Below are 17152 nucleotides of genomic sequence, written 5' to 3' on the forward strand. Positions count from 1 at the left end.
CATGCCTTCATTTCCCAGGAGGTAGCCCAAGCACTGTTAATGGATCAGTTATGTGGAAAGCCCTTGATCCTCCTGCTTCCAAGCAGAATTATTACCTTGGCCCAGTATGAGAGCAAAACTCTGGAATCTGATTATGGTTGATTCAGGGAAATATGACTAATCTCAAAGTGCCTTAAGTAGTACAGTAATCCCAAATTGACAGTGAATCTGCACGCTGTGTACAAGTTTACCCTAAAATTGATACCTAACTAGTATCTATAGGCCTTAATACCGCAAACCTGTGTGGTGGTGGTACAGATTTTGCCCATAAAGTATGCTGAAGTGAGCACATAGTCTTTCAATAAGCACTACAGACATACACTGTGAATGCCCACTCACATTATAAAGACTACAACGGGTCAGCACCAATCCCTGAAGGGTGTCTTCTGCAACAGGCTACCTGTGCGTACATACCAGGCTGAGCTAAATGATAGTGTCACAAGCTCAGCCTGAATATTTGTGCGCAGCATGTACTCACATGATCATGTGTAACCAGCCCACAGCCTTTTATCAAGCTCCCCAAGCAGTTAGCCTGCTGAGTCCATTTCCACAGAGTTTACAGTGAGTGAGACTCAGATAGTGAGACTTATATTAAAAGTCCAAAACCAGGTTGTCGGAAAGTGAAAAATCCAGGGGGATCAAATGTATGGAACCCTTTTTCCTCCAAAGTATACATGCTTCAAATATTATTCAAGTTTCTGAACAGCGGAGGACCATGGGATTTTTCATTGTGGACTTGCTGAGGCATCATTGTCCTCTTATTAATTTCACATCTGTTAGTTACGTCTCTCTTTGCTTTGTATCCCTGTTGCTGGGCTGCGCCCCGGCATTCCATGTGCCATTCCCTGACAACAGACTGCTCTGTTTCCCCAGCTTGATTTCTGGCAGTTGGATGTTAGCTGCTGCTCGAGCTGGTTGTCCTTTACTTGCCCTCCTGAATTGATTAGGTACTTATTGCATTTGGATTGATTTGTTTTTTTACTTCGCCACGTTGGATGATTTTTCTTTTGTTATGAACTTATAAGGCCTAGCAGTTAAACTTTTCTTTTAAATCTCCGGGCCTGAAGTAACGGTAGCTTTTGTCTTGAAGTACCAGTCACTGGGGGCCTTATGACGTCTTCTACCTGGCCTCTCTATTGCTCCATTGCTCCGTTGCTGTGTTGCTGCTTCCTAGCAACCAAACAAGCCGTGCACGCTGTAGGCCTTCTGTTCTTCTTCGTTCACAATTTCTGACTGCTGATGGTACCATGCTCATTTTCCCAGCCATTCAGTTGCCGTTGGTGCCTGGATTTCACTCTGGTTTCACCCCATGCTGCATGAGCTACAAGCTCCACCTTCTTGCTCTCCGTACGGTGGATGCGCTCTACACACCAATCCTGCTGACAAGTTTCCTCTTGCGCATTTGTGTGCACACTTCCTTTTGCTTCACGAGCATACACTGTGATGTGCACACCCTCTTTTAAGTCGTCAGCTTACGTGTTGCACACACCTCCTTGGATAATCTGAGTATGCGCATGACCTCCACTTTTTATTTTCTCTCAGGGTACGTGCAGTGATGCGCACACCATTTCTCTTAATAATCACGTTTTGGAGTGTGTGTGACACACTCACTTCCTTGAGGCCTTATTCAACTTGGAAACGTGTGGTGATGCGCACACCATTATTATAAGGTACCAGGGGCGCAACTAGGTCTTAATTTAGAGGGGGGCTAACATGGCAGATGAAGGGGCGTGGCTAATGTAAATCAATGGGGCGGAGCTAAAATGGCAGATAATCAGGATCGGTTAATGCTCAGGTCAAGCTGAGAAAAAAATGTGGTGAATTCTGCATTTGAAACTAGACAACAATTAAAGCACACATTTTTGTTAGCTTGATGCATTGCCCCCAAAAACCCATACTCACCCTGAATCTTAAAATTACCCCTGGCACACCAAAACACATACCCACGCTGAACCCTAAAATTAACCCCCTCACACCCTAAAACCCATACCCGCCCTGAAATCTATAATTACCCCTGGCACACCAAAACCCATACCCATCCTATCCCTAAAATTATCCCTCCCCGGCACCCCAAAACCCATACCCACCCCACACCCTAAAATTACCCCCTGGCACCCCAAAACCCAATACCACCCCGAACCCTAAAATCACCCCCCTGGAGCCCCAAAACCCATACCCGCCCTGAACCTTAAATTACCCCTGGCACCCCAGAAACCATACCCATGCTGAACCATAAATTACCCCTTGCCCCCCAAAACCAAAACCCACCCTGAACCTTAAAATTACCCCAGGCACCCCAAAACCCATACCCATGCTGAACCGTAAATTCCCATCTGGCACCCCATAACCCATACCCACCAGGAACCCTAAAATAGCCCCCTGACATCCCAAACCCACACCTGCCCTAAACCCTAAAATTACCCCTGGCACTATAAAACACATACCCACGCTGAACCCTAAAATTAATCCCATGGCACCGCAAAACCCACACCTACCCTATACCTTAAAATTACCCCTTGCACCCCATACCCATGCTGAACCATGAATTCCCCCCCGGCACCCCATAACCCATACCCACCCTGAACCATAAATTCCCCGCTGGCACCCCATAACCCATACCCACCTTGAACCCTAAAATTGCTCCCTGACACCCCAAAACCCACACCTGCCCTGAAACCTAAAATTATCCCTGGCACACCAAAACACATACCCATGCTGAACCCTAAAATGTCCCCTGGCACCCCATACCCACCCTGACCCCAAAAAGTGCCCCCTGACACCCCAAAACCCACACCTGCCCTGAACCCTAAAATTACCCCTGGCACACCAAAACACATACCCACGCTGAACCCTAAAATGTCCCCTGGCACCCCAAAACCCATACCTACCCTGAACCCTAAAATTGCCCCCTGGAATCCCAAAACCCAAACCCGCTCAGAACCCTAAAATTACCCCCTGGCACCCCAATCCGTAACCCACCCTGAACCATAAAATTACTCACTGGCTCCCTAAAACCCACACTCACCCTGAACTCTAAAATTACCCACTAGCACCCCAAAAAAAAAATGAACACTACAAACTTACACTACATTTGCATATTTGGAGGGGAATGTCCCCTTTGAAGTTTCTATGTATGTAAGTCAAGAACAACATTCACAGTAACCTAGATATGCAGGCAGTAGGTAATGCTGTGCTGAGAAATGCATTAAAGTTACTGGAACTTACACAAAAAACTGCTGCCTGCTCTTCTAATACTATACTGTGGAGTCTGGCTGATCAGCAGCACTGTGTCCTGGCTCCAGCCCCTCCCGAAGGTCTCACTGTGTAGATCAATGTGGGTCAAATGCACAGACAGCAGGGGGAAAGGGATGGCCAGTGCAGGTGAAGCTTTTCCTTTGTAAATTAATTCCTGCTGGCGTCATAGCCCAGGGTTTGCTGTCTGTGCACTTGTATGGAATACACATCTATACAAGTGCACAGACAGCACACCCTGGGCTAAGATGCCAGCAGAAATTCCTTTACAAAAGGAAAAGCATCACCTTAACTGGCCATGCCTTCCCCCTGCTGTGCACATCTTCACACCCCATGCTCACAGTCACAACGCATCAAGTGCTTAGGTGAAATCCCTGCCTTCAGGCAAGGATTTCACCTCTGCGCCACTCTAAAGGAAACACAAGAGGTCAGGGCAGGGGGGTCGGTTCACTCGCTGAAACTTTTCAGAGGCTCGCTATCTGGCTCTGGCTGATGGGCCTCTCAGAAATCATTAAAACAATCACATTCTCGGATCGGATGTGCAGCCTTCCTGCACCATTTCAGTGCGTGTCATCTTAGCCCGGGCAGAGGAGGCGACGGGGGGGGGGGGGATGAAGCCCGGTGAGCCCAATGGGTGTTGCGCGCCTGTAAGGTACTGTACTCTGCAGTGTGTCAGTGATACACTCACTTCCTTGGTAGCTCATTTTAAGCTTTACAGAGTACGCAGTGATGCGCACACCTCTCTCATATTTTGGGACTTTATGTTTAGCATTAAAAAAGAAAAAAAAGGGGAAGTTTATTGTTGCATCTCTTATTTTTAGTATTGTATATTTTCTTTGACATCAATGTGACTAGCTAGGGCATATTCTCATTTTTCTTTTGCTCTATAGTTTGTCTGTTTGTTATACAATGGCCTCATCCAGCATGTCTCAACCTCCACAATTTCTTTTGGATAAAGGTGATCCAATCTTACCTTGGAAGAGGTGGAAGCCTTTATTTGATTCCTATTTATTAGCTATTGGGGTGAGAAATTCTTAGCTATGAGGAAGCAAGCTGTATTATTGCACAATTTGGGGGTTGAGAGTAGACATGTTTATGACAGTTTAGATGAAATTGTTCTGGGGTGGAGAGGGTGAGCGTGACAATGTTTTTGACACGTCTGTTATGATGCTTGAGAAACATTTTGCGTCTAAAATGAATGTGGCTTTGGAACGTCACAAGTTATTTTCTAGAGTTCAGAGCAAGCATGAGAATATTGGTACCTCTGTGGCTATTTTAAATAAGTTGGCTCGCACTGGTGAGTTCGAGCAACTTACTGATTCTCTTGTTAGAGACCAAATTGTTAGGTGCACCAATGACGTGAAGATTCAGCAGAAGCTCCTTGCTAAGAACCCAGACCTCAAAGAGATTTTAGCTATTGTGGAAAGGTTGGAGAATACAAATATGTGGGTGCGCAAAATGAGGGTTGATAGAATAAATTATGCTTCTTTGGATGACAAAGTGATTCTTGAAGTCAAGAAAGATGATATCAAGGGGTTGTCAAAAGGAACTCATGGTGAGAAAGATAAGAGGTATTTTGATGATATCAAGGGTTTGACTCATAATGAGAAAGATAAGAGGTCTTCTGATTGGGAACAGACTGGTTCCAGGTACAGCAGGCCTGATTTTAAATGTTTTAGGAGTGGAAGTGAGAGTCATTTGCCTAACAGCCCAAATTGTTTTGCAAGATCTGTTACTTGTAATCGATGTGGCAAAAAGGGACATTACGCTCTTCTGTGTCGTGGTATTAAGAATCAAGCAATACATTGCATTGCGGAAGAGAAGAAATGTATGTTGAGTGTCAAAGAAAATGGTGTTTTGGACGGAGGCAAGTTAGAGATGCCTGTGTGTGAGGTGTTGATTGATGGTGAACAATTCTGTGTCCTGGCTGACTCCGGTTTCCCTTATACCATGGTTGGTGATGCTAATTAAAACGATTTTTTGGCTCATGATAAAGTTGAACTTTCTCCACCTGAAATAAACCCAGTAGGTTATAGTGGCGTCAGAATTGATGTGGTGGGTTATGTTGTCAGAAGAATTCAGTTCAGGGAAACTGTTGGGAAGGTGTACGTGACAAAAAGGGGGAGATAATCTTCCTGGGTGGAAACACCAAAGAGATATGGGGATCACTTTGGATCCCAATTCACCTGAAAAAGTTTTGCTCCTTTCTTCTGGATCATTGCCTGAGGATGTGAGTTAACAATTTCCCAAGGTTTTCAGTGACAGTCCAGGTCTACTCAAGAATTCTGAGCACAAAATTATTTTGAAGCAAAATGCCCAACTATTTGTCAGCAAGGTGAGAAAAGTACCCCACATGTTGATGGATCCTTTAGCTCAAGATCTTAAAAGGCTGTTAGCTGCAGGTGTTCTTGAAGAAATTGAGTGTTCGGAGTGGTTAGACCCGATTATTTTGGCATCCAAGATCGGGGGGCAAAGGGATCCACATGTGTCTGGACCTGTGCGGCCTGAACAAACACATTTGGGTTGACATGCAGCCTTTGCCTAATATCTCTGATACTCTTGCTCTGATCAAGGATGCTAAATGCTTTAGTGTTATGGAATTGTCTTCTGCCTATCACCAAGTTTTACTCCATCCAGAGTCAAGGCATTTGACATCCTTTGTGATGCCTCCAGGTGCTTTCAGATTTATTTGCATACCTTTTGGTCTGGCATCTGCCGCTGCCTGCTTCCAAAGGGTAATAAATAAAGTCCTGGATGGGTTGTCTAAAGTCATAATCTCTCAAGATGGCATTCTTGTTTATGGGAAGGATCAGACTGAACACGACAAACAGTTGTGCAATGTTCTACAGTGACTCCAGGATGCCGGTCTCGTTATAAAGAAAGAGAAATGTAAATTCTGTGTATCATCTGTAAATTATCTGGGCCACACTATCTCTGGTGAAGGGATCAGTCCTAAATTAGATCTTGGTGAAAGCATTGTAAAAGTGCCTTTACCTGTCAACAGGGATCAGGTTTGATCATTCTTGGGGTTGGCTGAATTTTGCTTGGGTTTCCTCCCCACTTAGGTTGCTGCTCAAGAAGAGGGTCACATTTTCATGGTCTGATGATTGCACGTTTGCCTTTGATACCATTAAGAATGTCATTGGCCGTATGCCTACATTGGGACAAATTGATGCTTGCAAAAAACTGTACTGTCCACTGAAGCCAGCATGCTTGGTCTGGGAGCGATCCTCTCACAGGTGGTGGATTGTGAATCCAAGATTGTCGCTTTTGTCCCCTCTGTCAGGCCTCCCAACAAGACTACTGGAGACACACATGTTGCGTGCGTTCTAAAAACTAAGTTTTGCCGGTTTCGATCAAAAGACTTTAAGTGGAGCCCTTGCTGGAGATTCCTTACTCATCTGTGGATTCTCAAGATGGCCGCCGACTCGTGAGACGAGTCGGCGGTCTAGTTTTTCAATGCCCGCACAGCTGCCAGTCCTTAGATGAGGCTCGCGCTGAATTTTGAATGCGCACTTCACTGAGGTATTCAGCGAGTTGACAGCTTTTAGCAGCAGCTCCGTCTTGCCCCCTTATTCCTTCCTTGCCCTTGCGACGCGTTTTTTTCCCAAGTTAGCCCGAACTTCAAGTCAGACTTTCTTTCCCCTTTTTTTCTATGTCCTTTTCCATTTACCCAACCTCAAATCAGTTAGCACCACAGCAATTCACCGGAGTGAGAGCGTCCAGAGAATCAAGACCTGGCAAGAGATTCAAGTGGGAGTTCCTCGACATTGCAGTTTGGAGAAAGAGGCTGAGGATACAGAAAAGATACAGATAAGTCATTTCAGTGCTTTTTCCAGTGTATAAGATAATACAGACTATGTTAGAGTAAATGTCCTAGAGACTAAGGAACTTACAGAGTTATTTAGTAAGGAGCAATAATACTTACCAGTCAGTACAGGAACCTCAGTTGGCGAAAACGAAAATTCTGAAAGACAAAAGCAAAAGAGTTAACAGTGAAATCTAATAAGCAGAACAGCTATCCACATATAGAAGAGAAATATAAAAGCAAATACCAAGTTCTAGAGAAGGTAAGAGTTGAAGCAGATAAGGTAATAAGGAAGTATTGTAGAAAAAGAAAGCTTTTGGAATCTAATTTGTGTGTAATTGCAGGTATAATTCTCTGGAAGTAAGTCTAATAAAAACAACGAAGAATACATCTAAAAAAGAGTAGGACTAGCCTCAGGAGAAAATAGGTAAGAATAGATAGTGCCCAGAGTAAGATTAGGGTTAGTGAGAGTAGGAAGCAGAAGTAACCGTTATCTCTTTTGGTGCATTAGGACTTCAAGGCTTCAACCTTTCCACAGAGAAACACAAGAGAAGCAGAACAATAGATCCTGAGGAGGCTCTTCTTGTTTGTTATTTTATCCATATCCCCTTCCCCTCTTGGAAGTCTCGGGGATTTTAGTGCTCATAGCTTGCCCTGGAGGTTTTCTCGAGGTGGAGTTGGGAACCAAGCATCATCCAGCTCCCGTGCAAGTCGTGGTAAGAGTTCACTCATAGGGGCAGATTTATGAGTTCTGGCGCATCTCTGCAAATCAGCAGGGATGCGCCAGAACTGATGCGTCACGCAATTCCCTCCTTGCGGCACCACGGATGCGCCGCATTTACAATGCGGCGCACCATGGTGCAAGGAAGGGCAGATGCGTGACGCATCTTGTGGTGTACGGGCGGCGCATTCCTGGGTAGCGTCGCAAGTGCGACGCAACTCCTGCAATGTACAGAGGCCACCCATACATAACATGGTGCGTCACTCCTTACGCCTGCTTCAAGCAGGCGTAAGGATTTGACCCAGCAGCGTCGTAAAACTGACTCCATGAAATCTTGTAGATTTCACTGCGTCAGTTTTACGGTGCTTTCCTACGAGGGAACGCCCACCCTGTGACAGAACGCCCACATGAAACCTGACGCAGGTTTCATGTGGCGCAGAGCTTTACAACGTGACGCATCTGCCTAGATGCATCACGTTGTAAATAGGTCGCAGGGATGCACCACGTTTCCGCGCCATTGCGTGACGCAACAGCGGCGTGAACGTGGCGCAAGTCCGACATAAATCTGCCCCATAGTCTTTGACACCCGCTCACTCAGAGGTGCTGAGAAGCATTACTCAGTGATTGAGCGTGAGGCGTTGGCAGTCTTCTAGCGCTATTCGCCATTTCAACATTTACCTTTGGGGATTACCTGTGGTTGTCAAGACTGTTCAACGTCCTTTGTTCCAACTTTCTACCTGCAGGGAGGTCGACAGTCTTCCCCCAGAAACAAACGTTGGATGGAGGGATTGTCTGATTTTAACTTTGTGGTTGAGTATGTGCCTGGGCCGAAGAATGCTGTTGAAGATTGCCTATCTAGGTTGCCTTTGGATCAATCAGGTGTGGAGGCTGAGAATTCCCTTGTGGCATGGGTGCTACTTGTGGCAATTCACCATTTATGGGTGTAAAGGTACTGAAATATGTGGTGTGGCATGCACCCCAGCCCAAACAACTAGAGGGTGGAAGCTCTAAAAATTTCAAATTCGACTCTACTACTACTAGTAGTAACTTTACCACTGTTTTGATGGTCCACAAACTCTGTGGAGCCTTTACAATCACGGCAGAGATCTACCCATGGTTAAGTATAGTGAAACTTTTAAACACTGAATCATTTTTTTTTTTTTAAACAATGGGGCATATTATCAAGGGGGTTTATCTCCGCTTTTTTGGCTTTAAAAGCCAAGAAAGCGGAGATAAAATGATCTCCCTATTACCTAGCTGTTGCTAACACCAGTTAGCGACAGCTAGTAGGAGATAGCGACCTTCTTGGGCCCCACTTTGCATGTCAGTGATATCTATCACTAATGACATGCAAAGTGGGCGTGCCAAGATGTTAGCGACTGGAAACAGTCGCTAACATCGCTATCTCCTATTACCAACTTTTGGAGATATTCGCGCTAAGCGCGAATATCTCCAAAAGCTAACACCTGCCCTGAGCAGTTCTTAGCAATGTTATCCATTGGGAGGTGGATAACATGGCTAAGAGCATTAGCTCGGTAATGCATGAATATCGCTGACTTTTCAGCGATATTCATGCATTGCGGCCGATTTTTATCGCATTTGCGATAAACCTTGGTAATACTAAGGTTTATCTGCGATAAAAATCGCCGCAGCTCAGCGGTAAATTTTTGTCTCTAACCAAGCAATAGCGATAATTATCGCTATTGCTTGGTAATATGCCCCAATATTTTATGTTGCGAAATAATGCTAATCAATTTTCTATATTTATTTTAAATAAACAATGTTAACAATTTTAAATTAACAAGTGTAATAATTCTAGTATATTTAATTAAAGAATCATTTTTCAGAAGTTTAAGTTTAAAAAAAATACCATGTAAAGTAAAAATATATTTTTTTAATTATGGATTATTTGTTTTTAAAGTGATGTAGAAAACTAATTAAATGTATTTTAAATATTATTAATAAATACTAATATTACATTAATGTTGACATTTAAAAAAGGTTTCTAAAATATTTAAAAATAAAATTATAGTTTTGTTTTATTTGTAGACATTTTTTAACATGAAATACAATTTCTTGATCTTTTATATAGTTTTACTGGTTCAGTACCAATAACGGAACCATTCCATCATCGGCCATGGCGATCCTGTGTCAATGACAGAACCGTTCCGTCATGGTGCCCAATACGGGGAAACGCTGTCGCTCCCCCTGTGGGCCACAAATCCACGGGCCCCCTCATTCATGGTAGCAGAAGCCACCCCAACCCTCCCATTGGTGATCTGATGATGTTGGCGCACGCATGGCATGCCAAAGTCATCAGAGAATGCCAGGGGCAAGCTGGAAGCCATTGCTTCCAGCACATAGGAGAAAAAAGTATGTTTTTTCTCCTGGGGGAAATAGGGATGGCAAAGAGGCATGAATGAAAGGAATACGGTTTCCTTTCCCCGGCATCTTTTTGCAGTGCATTCCAGCTGTGTGATCGAGGGTGGGGCCACGATCACACAGCAGGAATGCAGCCACTAGGCCATCAGTGATTTTTTGCACACATGTTTTTGTAGGGCAGCGTACCCTTGGACAAGGGTTGCTCCCCAATATTTTTGGGCACTGTTATGACCCTTTTCTTATCCTCGGGGGCAGATCAAACTCATTTCTATGCCCATATGTCCCAAAGGGGGGCATAATGTCACTCGACACCAGGGATTTAAGTTATTGATATGTTGTGGAGGGGCATATTTTGGCCACTTTCTGTGCCCCCTAGGGTCGGATGGACCTCAATTTAGTCCCAGGGGCTGAAAGTCACTAGACGATAGGGATTCAACTGTTTAATATGTTGGAGAGTGGTCCCTTGGGCAAGGGTCACTCTCCAATATTGGGCAAGATTTTGGTCATTTTCTGACCTATTGGGGAAGATCAGCCTATGGGTTAGGCCCAAATGCCCCAAGGGAGGCAGAAAGTCACTTGACAACAGGGATTTTACTTATGTATATGTTGGGGAGAAGCCCCTTGGGCAATAGTGGCTCCCCTTTATAGGGGTGATATTGTGGCTGTTTTTGCACCTCCCCACCTTGGGGCAGACCAACCTTATTTTTAGAATTAAATCCATTTTTATTAGCAGAACACCTAGTAAGACATTGCATCGTTGCCTACAACCCAAAGGGCCGGCTGCATTGAGGTCCTCAAGGAGGAAAAGAACCAGTGAAATACAGCAAAACTGTAGAGGTTAAGTACACAGCAAGCCGCCTACAACCCAACCTGGGCCGGCTGGAGCTAAAGATGACCAAGATCGTACATATATCAATACTATAAGAGACCTGCTGAGTGCAATTCATATTGCTCCTATAACAAGACCCAGGCCCCTTACGGCAAGTCCAGGGCCAAAGATTCTGCCTTTTCCGTAACAGAGAAACAAAATGTCAGGACACCAAACACTCTTACCTGTAAGGTGCTTGGAGATGTTTCACAGAGACACTATGAGCCAACCTGCAAGAACTCTATTTAATAACCTGTGGTTCAGAATACACTTAGGCTACACAAATAGAACCCAAGGAGGAGGGCTGGATACTGGGCACCAGCGATGTCTTGTTGACGACCTGCTAGGCAACAATACATATACTTAAGAATATTATTGTCAGTTGTCTTCTTATCTAACAACTAAGTCTCCCTAACCCCTTCTTTCTGGAAATGCTAAAAGATACCTTCCTTGCGATCTTTAAGAGTTGGAAGTTGCATCCAGTAGTCTTGTGATGGTGATGATGGTAACTCTGAAGTGGTGTCAGTTGTAAGTGAAGTCAAGGTGAGGATGGTCTTGTCTCCTTTTATTGCTGAAGGTTGAATGATATTACCCAGAGCATGCAAACATAGGAATAATTTACTTATTCCTTGGTTTATAATGTTACAATCTGTAAAATTACACCACTATTTTACTTACTTTTTTCTGACCCCCTTATGTCTTTTATGCCATCATGTCAATCTAAAAAAAAAGAAATGCTTCGCAACAAATCGCACTTAAACTATAACTCTAAAACATGTTCCTTAATTGTATTAAAGAAATTGTCCATTCTGTACTGTCTTGCGATGGGCGTCAAAAATTTTAAATGTTCACTTACCTTTCTTTGTGTTTTTTTCCTCCTTAGATGTGTTCTGCAAGCTGCGCTGTCATCCAGAAGGTTCCTGCTGGGAAGAAGAAACTCCGCCGAGAATTAGGTGAACAGCCAGCTGTCCTTGGCCAAATCCCGAAGGCTAAGCAGCTTCCAGAGATGTCCATATGTGGGGGCTGCTAGCAAAATACAACCCTGAGGGGGCCTTCCTGAGACCAGCAGACCCCCCACCTCCTACTGGTCTGGTATGAATTTCAAAATACGTAAGTAAGTAGGACATGCCAGCTCTTGGAACTCAATAAGGAGTATAGCAATAAAGTGGGCACATATCTTTGCGTAATCGGATGTTTCCCCCAGGGTTGCCATGGACAACCTTTCCATACCAAGAAGAGACCACAGTTAGCCATTTCAGACAGTTCCATAGCACATGAAGGAGGGTACCAGGGCTACCAGATCCCCACCAACAGAGACCATCGCATTGGGAGTTCCATTTAGTTAAACGAGCCGGTGCGTAATACCAATATGATATAATGTATATGATGTTTCTGTAGGACCCATAGAATGTGCAGTATGGTGAGTCCTATCAAAAATATCCTCCCACTCCTTGTCTGATAGTGTCCGACCAATTTCCACCCCCGCCGCCTCTGCCCAGCAGTCCGATCCCTGCGAATGCCCTGGGAGTGGAGGGAGTATATTTCAGAGATGAGTTTGTGGTCATCCTTTTTATGAAAGTCATTTTTCGAACAGGAGCATTGGCCTTCCCGTCAATGGGTGGATATGAGAACCCAACACCCAGTGCAGCATTTGTAAGTGAAGAAAGAGGTCCGAGGATGAGCGGTCATAGTCATCCGCGAGTTGTGCTAAAGGAATACAGCCCTTGTGGTCAAACAGATGACATAGGCACATGCAACTACCCATCAACCAGTGCGCATCCGCCCTCTTCACCAAACCTGGTGGGAAATCTGGATTTGAGAAGATGGTGCACATTGGCGATGGGAACGTTGTGAGATTCGCTGATAAGAACACCCTGGCCTAGACTTGCAAAGTAGGTTACGTGACCAGGCACGAATATAGCCCCCAAGAATGCGAAGCCCTAAGCAGCCAAGCCTCCCTCCAGATATGGTGTCTAGAAACAGTCTGATCCATAAATACCCAATGTTTCTCCGTCATCAGTCGGTTCCATCCAACCAGGTAACGTAGTAGTGATGCCTGAAAGTATCGGTTAATGTTCAGCAGCGCGAGCCCTCCCTCCCTTTTGGGGTGCTGCAGCAGCGTCACCTGTGACCTAGGAGCAACCAGGCCCTATATGAACTACTCCATCTCTTTTTGAATACTAAGGAGCACACTAGGAGGTGGCAGAAGGGGAAGGATTTGGAAAATGTACAGTGCCCGTGGTAGGACATTCATCTTAACTACAGCTAGCCTACCAAGCCACGACAAAGGCAGGCATTGCCAGTGTGATAAGTCCCTACAAATGTGGGAAAGTAAGGTGGAGTAGTTCGCCTCAGATGTTTTAGTTAAGTGAAGGACCAGCCCTAGGTAAGATATGCCATCTGCCACCCAGTCAAAGTCGAACTGTGTTCGCAAGGTGTCCACCATTGACTGAGCAGTGGTCATGTTCAGTATTTGTGATTTCTGCAGATTCATTTCAAATCCGAACACCCAACCAAAGGCCCTCAGATCAGAGACAATAGCCGAAAGAGAAGTCAAGGAATGGACGAGAGAGAAATTAACATCATCAGCATAGAGGCTGATCTGATGTCGATCAGCTCCGAATGGAATGTCCTGCGTGTCCTGGTTTTCACGGAGTCTTTTAGCCAGGGTCTCCATGTAAGGGGCGAAAAGCAGGTGGGGAGAGGGGGCAACCCTGCCTAGTCCCTCTCTCGACTGTAAAAACATCCGAGCATACCCTGTTCACCTTGACCGCAGCTTGGGTATGACTGTGATCCAGGATTGGAGAATTTAGTCAGTGAGGTTGCCAGTGTCTGAGAACAAATTAAACAAACGAGTGGCCAACTCAGCTCAGAAGGTCTTATAGAAGAGCACACTGAACCCATCCGGGCCTGGCGCCTTCTAAGGTACCAATTGCGCAATGGCAGATACTAGAAAAGAGCTTAGACTCTAGCTCCTCACTTTTAGCCTTTCAGCTCTTATTAAAATGTGCAGCTTTAGCTATTAAAGCCCCACGGGTGATCAATTTAAGTGCCTCCGAAACTGAGGACAGTACTGTGGAGCCATTATTATTAAGTGCAATGTAGTCCGTCAGCATACGCCTTAAATCATCCACCACTGATGGGGCGACAACAGGGAATCCCTCAGGCGCCAGTGTGAGGTTTAAGGAGCCGTGGAGGCCAAGCATAGGGTCAGGGTGATATGTGCTTGGTCTGAGAGAGAACAGACTTCAATGGATGAGGTCTGAGAGCGTTCCCAAGCAGAGTGGGTGACAAGAAAATGATCCAGATGGGCGTAAAACCCATAGGCAGGAGAATAGTGTGTAAAGTCCCGATAGGGTGCAGGCCACACCGGGCGTCCTTGATCCCACATTCCTCCAGCCATTCCCTACCTGATACAGACAGAGCCATCGCTCCCTCCGACCTCGAGCCGGAACGATCTAACACTGGGTCCATCACTAGGTTTAAATCCCAGCCCACCACCACTATGTAGTCGGGTGTGTGGTGAACCTCGGCCATAGCATCAGTCAAAAACGTTTCTTGGTGCTCATTTGGGGAGTAGATTGAGGCAACCGTGTGGTTGGTGTTGCCTGTCTGCACTCTTAGGGCTAACAGATGCCCTTTGATCTCACCATGGAACTCAATATATTGCTCCTAAAGTTCCTGGAGTACAAAATTGCCACCCCACCCCTCTTACCTTTCCCAGAGGGCCAGAACTGGAAGGGCAAACCCTTGGATTTCATCCTATGTGTGTCTTTGGAAAGTATGTGCGTTTCTTGAAGTAAACATATGTCCCCTTCATAATGCTCAAGTAGGTAAAGTATTGCCTTTCGCAAGGTAGGGTTGTTAAGGCTGCGGACATTAAAGCTAACTATCTTAATCTCCATCAATCCTGGGGAAGCAGTAGTTCCATTTGTGTTAAGCTAAGGTGCCACAATGGCTGAACAGACCTGGGGAGATGCGAAATGATTAGACGTGCCATAACAGACCAATCCTTAAAGATATATTTTGGAAATCTCACAAAAACAATAAAAACAAAACAAGAAACAAATTGCAATCTGTGTAGAATACCACATAGAGTCCATCCCAAAACGGGGCCTGAGATATTGGGGGCTACCCAGAAAGCAGGGGACACTCCCCGTCCCTACCTGGCCCAGACATGAGTAAAATACACCAAACAAATGCTAACTCAATAGTTAGAATCCAGGGAGGACCCCTCTGTTCCAGCGAGAGTCCGAAGCAGCGCTGAGCGTTCTTTGACTATTGTGGCAAGGCGAAGGCGATTCAACCTCAAGCCAGTCCGTGGGCTGCGCCTGAGTGGCATGGGGTCCCCGACCCCGAGGTAGCAGGCTGGGAGGCCAAGGTTTCAAGATCTAAGTTCAGCAGCTTACAAGCCTTGGTTAAGGAGCGAAGCTGATGGAGTTTCCCTTCATGTTGAAAAATTAGGAGAAACGGGTGGCCCCAGGAGTAGGCTATTCCTGCCGATCTGAGATGGGTGGTCATTGGGCGGAAATCTTTTCGCTTTTGAAGGGTGCCTGCCACCAAGTCTTGGAAGAGCTATGGCGTTTGCTCTCAAAAATCCAAAGGTTGACAAGCGCAGGCCACCTTAACAATCTCCTCCTTCACTTTGAAGTCGTGCAAACACACACAAGAATGTCCACGGGGGTGATTAGGTTGTCAGGGAGGCCCACCCCATGGCAACCGTCAATTTCAATTGTGGACTCCTCCAAAGAGTTCAGGACTGCACGAAAGAGCGTCTGAACATATCCCTCCAGGTATTCTCCGTCTGCACCAGTAGGAACAGCTCGGATGCGAATATTATTCCATTGGGACCTGTTCTCCAGGTCTTCTGAGTGCGGTGCTCTTGGAGATCCAGTTGCTGGTCGTGCAAACATGTAATTCTTGCTGGAGAGTAGCAATTTCTCCCTGGCCGTCGTTGAATCCTCCATTGCCACCATTCTCTCATCCACCGTCCCTTCTAACCTCCTGGAGGTCTACTTGCAGGTCTGTTTTGATGGCCCGAATGTCCTTACATTGGGAGGCAAACAGAGACTCCAAGAAATCCTGCATGACCACCCCCTCAGTATCCTCACCTCTGGCAGCGGGGGGAATGTTATATGAGTCCCCGGCCGACTTCATAAGGTCTCACACTGAGCGGTCTTTTTTACTTTCGTCATCTCCATGATTGAGTCCCCGGCGCGCTCCACATGAGCTAAGTTGCTGCGTCAAGGTTGTGAAGTGCAAGGGGACTCAACTGACCCCAGCGCGGCCTGAGATAGGAAGGCAATGCCTCCCGTTGACTAACCTCGCAGGGGGTATCTTGTGCTGCTGGTCTCCTTGCAGATCTAGCTCTGATCCGTGCTGATGTAAAATGGGGCATACGGGCACCAAACCACCTCTGCAGAGACTGTTCTATAGGCCCTGTAGTATCATCAACAGGAAGCTTCAACCCAAGGCTGACATGTGCTGTCTTGGTAGGGTGGCTCCGCGCTTCGTAATCCACCCCACATCTCCACAAAACTGGTGCGGCCCGATGCGATCAATCACTGCGGGAGGCCTCGCCAAGTGCCCCAGCCATCGCGCAAAGCCGATGATACAGGTGAACTCGCCCAATCAAACCAGGCCTTCAGATCCAGCGCATACTGCCACTTATTTGTCGATATATGGGGTGCGCCCGGGGACCGCTGTCCCCCACACTGACCCTAGTGTTCCAGATATGTCACCCCCGCAGACCCCTGAGGGGCAGCAAAGGCCCCATGCCCCTGTGGGCCACTATAAGCAGTTGACAGAGACTCAATGGTTTCTAGCTGGGAACCACATGGTCTCATACTTGTGCCCTCCTTGACGCGGCCCCTTCAGCACCAGGCACATCACCGGCCAGGAAATTGCCCACCTGCTCCACTGGAAGGGCCCTGCTGCACCCCCAGCACTTCAGACAGGCCGAGTCAGTGTTGGGCCTTCACCCCCACAGCCAGGTCTTACACTGCGGGAATCATGGGTCTTCGACCTCGGTGCTGACTATGGACCCGGTCGTGCAGATAGCCAAGAGCCGTGCAGGAGTCCG

The sequence above is a fragment of the Lissotriton vulgaris genome, chromosome 3_1 (assembly GCF_964263255.1).
Source record: "Lissotriton vulgaris chromosome 3_1, aLisVul1.2, whole genome shotgun sequence".
In the NCBI taxonomy this organism is placed as follows: domain Eukaryota; kingdom Metazoa; phylum Chordata; class Amphibia; order Caudata; family Salamandridae; genus Lissotriton; species Lissotriton vulgaris.